Source organism: Mesocricetus auratus, unplaced genomic scaffold (assembly GCF_017639785.1).
Source record: "Mesocricetus auratus isolate SY011 unplaced genomic scaffold, BCM_Maur_2.0 Super-Scaffold_100019, whole genome shotgun sequence".
NCBI lineage: Eukaryota > Metazoa > Chordata > Mammalia > Rodentia > Cricetidae > Mesocricetus > Mesocricetus auratus.
Genome location: NW_024429200.1, coordinates 36,078,490 through 36,084,340, shown reverse-complemented (window position 1 = coordinate 36,084,340; position 5,851 = coordinate 36,078,490). Strand labels below are relative to the sequence as shown.

Below are 5,851 nucleotides of genomic sequence, written 5' to 3'. Positions count from 1 at the left end.
CTTCCCTCTGTTTATTTTTTGCCCATTTGTTTTTGTTTTCTGTTTATTTTGTTTTTGTTTTTCAAGACAGGGTTTCTCTGTGTAGCCCTGGCTGTCCTGGGACTCACTCTGTAGACCAGGCTGGCCTCAAACTCAGAGATCCGCCTGCCTTTGCCTCGAGTGCTGGGATTAAAGGTATGTGCCACCAGTGTCCAGCCCTCTTCTAGTTCTTCAGGCATGATTTGCCTTAGTTTTTGGAAGATTCCGATTGCCTAATTTTGATTAAAAATGACTTTATTGAAAATAATTCACAAAAAGAAACATCACACAGCTAAAGTAGCCACTCAAACAAACACTTGCCCAGCCCCAATCTGTACATATCAGTGAATTTCTCTCATGGAACTTGGCTTAGAGTTTTATGCTTTCACTATCAATTACATTTTTGGGTACTTCTTCACCACAAAAAAGAAAAAAAAAACAGCTTTGACAGAGTTGAAACTAGAAAAATGATTAGTTTTATGTCCTTTTTTCATGACTTACATATCTTTCTTGTTACCTGCTTTCTGTTTCTGTCCTGTGTCATCTCTCAATAGTACCCGATCTTGGTATCCTTTTCAAAGGTTATACTATTCACATACATACATACACACATACATACATACATACATACGTATGTAGTTATTTTAAGCCATGATCCACGTATGAGCATGTTTTTTCCAGATTTTACTTAGGTTTTATTCATAACCATAAACTTAACTCTGCAATCCAGCTAGACTTGGAGGGGAATGAGGAAAATATGGAACCCAAGAATTTCAGTGAGAGCAGAGATTACAGGGCATCACGAGCAGATTTTGTGTGTGTGTGTGGGGGGGGAGATGCTCTCCTGAGCTACAGAGGGAATGGTCTGGTGGGTAAGAAGCCGGCGAGTCAGAAGAGTTAGAGTTGCCCCCAGTTGGAAATGGTGACCTTCTTGCTGGTCTTGCCGCTCCTGGACCAGAAACGCTCCATGGCGTCCACAATGTTCATGCCTTCTTTCACCTTCCCAAAGAGTCTTGGCGGTGCAGATAAAAAACTGGGAACCACTTGTGTTTGGTGCAGCATTTGCCATGGACAAGATGTTAGGACCTGTGTGCTTCAGGATGAAGTTCTCATCCTCAAATTTCTCTCCGTAGATGGACCTGCCACCAGTGCCGTTATGATGTGTAAAGTCACCACCCTGGCACATGAATCCTGGGATAATTCTGTGAAAGGAGGGACCCTTATATCCAAATCCTTTCTCTACAATGCTCAGAGCACGAAAGTTTTCTTCTGTCTCTGGAACTTTGTCTGCAAATAGCTCGAAGGAGAGGTGGCCCAAGGGCTTGCCATCGGCCGCAATGTTGAAGAACGCAGTGGGGTTGACCATGGCTGCAGGAAGAGGTGACAGGGGACAGCGGCATCTGCAAAGCCAAGCATGCTTTTTTTCATTATGAATTGGGTTTCCTAGCTTAATGTTATATATGTTATGTCCATCCATTTTCTCACCAGTTTTGTTATGTCAATTTTCTTTTCTTTTTTCCAAGACAGGGTTTCTCTGTGTAGCCCTAGCTGGCCTGGAACTCAGAGATCCTCCTGCTTCTGCCTGCACATCCTAGGATTAAAGGTGTGTGGCACCATACCAGGGTTATTTTAATTTTCTTGGGAGCTCAATAGTATTCTGTATTCATATGCACACACACACACACACCTAGATTTGTTCTATCTCTTTGATATGGTAAATAGAGCAGCAATAAACATGGATGCACAAATATCCATGGAATGCTATTGACATATGCCCATAATGGTTGTATTTGTATTGCCCTGGGCTGTCTTTAAAGATGCCAGTTTAAAAATGACTTTGTTTTAGGTGCACTTGTCTTGTTTGATCAACTTTGTAAAAAGTCATAATAGCCTTCATTCTTGTGCTGTATATCAGAGCACCACAGTTTCCTATGCCTTACTTAATAAACTAAAAAATATATATATTATTAATGGGTTATAGTTCCTCAAATTTCTATTTTGATATGAATTTGTGTACATTTGATTATGTTTCCATTTTATTTATTTGTCTACTTTCATTTTGGAATTGTGGTTTTGCTGAAAACAGAAAAAATTGCAACTAAGGATTGAAAGAAGGTCATTTGGATTGTTTCCTTTTTCTCTGTTTTTTCTTAATTTATTCTGCCCCCCCCCATGGCTTCTTCCTTAGGTAGATGTGTTTTTCCAAACCCCGAGTGTCGTCCAATGATTCCAACAATGTCTCAGGATCGAGTTGACACCTGTGTCTGAATCTGTTCGTGTGACCAGAGATTTGACTGCTTCATTGCTGTGACTGGGCAGAGTGGAGTGAAGCCCCACTGAGCTTCAGCACACGAATTCCTCAGACTCGGTAGCTTGTAAATGACAGAGGTTTATTGCTCACATTTTTAGGTGTTGAGAAGATCATGATCAGGACATCATCTTCTTTCTGTGTTCTTACATGGAACAAACAGTGAACAACCTTGGAGCATGAAGTGAACAAACCCACTTGGACCTCTCTTATGAGGTCATGGATTTCTTTCATGAGGCCTTCGCCGTACTAAACCTGATCAGTTCTGGAACACCTTACTTCTTAATGCTTCGGGGATTAGGTGCCATAATAAAACTTTGTAGAGACCCAAATATCCAGACTCCACAACATCATGGAGTTAGTGATAGAGTCAGCCATAGCTACCCACAGGTATCAACAGTCAAGGATGAGTAGTTCCTCAAAAACCTTCTAAGGCTCTCTTATCAGAAATCAGAAGACACGTGCCAGCAAAATCAAGATGCCTTGGTTAATCATGGGAATTAGAGATTTACCAGTGGAAACACACATCTGAGTATGTTGTGAAAGTGTTTTGAGAGATGTCAGCAGGGAAGAATCCCTTGAATGAGACATCCCTTCCCATGGCCTATGGTCCCAGTTGAACAAGGGGGAGAAAGAGAGCTGAGCATCAGTGTTCTCTATGCCTGTCCTGACTGAAGATGCAGTGTGACCAGCTGCCTCATGCTCTTGTCACCAATCCACCCTTGCCATGAAGGACTGTGTGCTGAAATAAGTCCCTCCTTCCTTAAGTCGCTCTGCTTGTGTATTTTGTCACGGCAACAGGAAAAGTAACTAATACAATGACCAGTGTCATACTGTGTTAGATTATGAGATTTACTAGAATGAATATTTAAAACAGATTCCTGGGCCCTGTCACAATCTTATCAAAGGAAAATCACTAAGGGAGTTGTCTAGAAAACTATATTTTCAGTCAAACTAAAGTCTGTACCACTTCAGTCATTTATTTCACTGAAATATAAAGAAATAGTTGGAATATTCTCTCTTTCCATCTATAGTAAGCTGTACTTAGTGAGGTTCCACACTCAGGTTAAAGAGAACTAAATAACTGTTGGTTGCAGTTAGGCTCTGTGAATGGACACTTGAAATTCAGAATGTGACAGTCTGAAATAGATATTGGTATTCCTCTTAACCATTAAGAAATTATTCAACCCTTTGTTAGACTTCTGCAATATAAAATTGGAAGTATGTTTAATTTTGAGAAAAAAAGAAAAAATAATAAAATATAAACAGTTTTAACTCAGCTCTCATTTTCTCCTGACAGGAAAAGACAGACAAATGGCCACAACTGATTAAGGAAACAACCGTTGTTTTCACATCTTGGATTGTACGACATTCTTCTGTTATTATTAAACATCTGTTTTGGCTTTGAAAGTAGAGGAGACTAAGAGTGCCCTGCTTAGTGCCAATTGTGTTGACTATTTAACTGTGTGGTGTGTGAAATGACCTTGAGAATGAAAAAAAGCATTGCTATTTTCCTTAACGGTGTGTTGATATCACATGTGCCAATGCTCTTACGGATCTGAGTTTTAAAGCTAGCTTGTACTAACTCCAAAGGAATCCAAGGTACAACAAACACACACACTATGTACAATTACCACTATAGAAGTCATGTGGTTTTAGGTTTTACTTACTGGCAACCATAATAAAGGCAACAATACCTACAGCAATAACTTGCAATAAAATCGACATTTGCTAAGTCTTTTTTATATGGCTACCATTGGAAACAATTTACATGAATGAGCTTATTAAATCTTATATAAAAAATTCTGAAGTAGTTGCTACAATAAGTCCTACTTTATGAAGAGGAAATGGAAGTACCAAGGAAATTAAGTAATCTACCCAGGTTCACACAGCTATAGAATGACAAAGACAGGATTTTAGGACAGTCAGCCTGTCTCCATCCACATCCACCTACCCTTTTGTTCTGGTGACTAATGGATTTGCAGTGCCAGTGGGGATATGTTCAGTTGGGATGCATTCAGTTAACACATAGGAGCATGGGGCAGCAGGATCAAATAAAGGCTGAGTCAATGGCCTTGACTTCATTGAGTCTGTGCTTCAATGAGCCTCGCAGACTTGGTGTCTCAGGACATTCCGAAATGATGAAAGCCTTGCCTCCAAGTTAAAGGCTGTTTGTTGGCTTGGGAAATAAGAGGCATTAGGAGGCCCTTCTGTTGGTGTTGGATGGAGTAGATTCACAGACTAAAGGCCAAGAACACGCAAGTGACAACCTGTGCCCATTAAGTTCAGCGGAAAAAAAGAGAGCAGAGCTTGTCTGTTTATGGGCACCACCAAGAAGTCCTTGCTTTTCAACCTGTGTCTCGAGGGGAGATGTTTTCACCTTTTAAAACAAAAAAATTCTTCTCCACATTTATTTAAATCCAGTAGAAATGATGATGGAATATTCACAAGATTATTCCCCCCATTGTCATCAGCCTTTGGGAAAGCTAGACATTGTCATGTAGTCCCCCAAGTTGTTCTCAATCTGCTGCACATCCCCATGTCCATTGACCACTGAACAATTTGAACTTTGCTGCACTGCATCGTCTGACTTTTTCTAAAAGAGATACAGACAAAAGGGAAAGAAAGAGCCTGTCTCAAAGGTCCTCAGGAAAGAGCCCCGGCTGGCTTGCTGGTAGCTGTTGTCAGCCCTGAGAAATGTGCATATCTATTGCAATAAGCAGGGGCTGTGGCATGCGTGGTAAGGACGGGCCAAGCCTCTCGCAGGGCTGTGTAAATGGAATTCAGTATACACTGCAGCCTAAAAATATCGTAAGAACTTACCATTTTCTCTCGTGACTTTTCTTTCTTATTCGTCCGTATTTGGATCCCTGTAGGGAGCGAGCGAGAGTAGAGCCTGAGACGGTGCAGTGAGATGGAAAAGCAGCAGAGATTTCCAGAGAGCCCTCGGCGCAGCCTTGAAACTTTCCATTTGTTCACAACACTTGATAGATCAGCTTGGTCCAGAGTTCACCGATACGGAAGAGATATTGACTTGCCCCGTTGTGCAAACATAGGAAGCCCCAAACCACAACCCTTGCCACTGACCCAGAGCCCCAAGCTCTATGAGCTGTGGGGTGGAGACAAGAAATTGTGAGGGCCAACAATGGCACTGACAACCATACGTTATTGACTCAGACTGATTGGAAATTAAAGCACCAACCACAGAGGAAATCCTGCAAAGCACTCGGGGCATGCTCACCGAGTCGTTATTAGCAAAGAGAAGTAGACAAACTACCAAATGCTTTTTTTTTTCCTCTCTCTTTGCTGAAGTTTGGCATTGAGGCAGGTCTGTGAGAGAAGCCAGGGTGGGACTTGGAAGATGAATGTTATGTTTCACCTCCACCTTTGTGGGAGTCCTGGCACCTCTGTTTCATTAATTTGTCTATTAGTTAATAGATCTCTGCTTTGTTAGTTTGTAAAAAGTGAGCAGTTAAATGGGAGCAGATGCAGAGACCCATGGCCAAATATTAGGCGGAGTTTGGG

General features: G+C 41.4%; 1 pseudogene; it reads right to left on the bottom strand.

The window, feature by feature from the left end:
- Positions 1–255: 255 nt before the first annotated feature.
- LOC106022275 lies at positions 256–5,429 on the bottom strand (annotated as a pseudogene).
- Between the last annotated feature and the right edge of the window lie 422 nt (positions 5,430–5,851).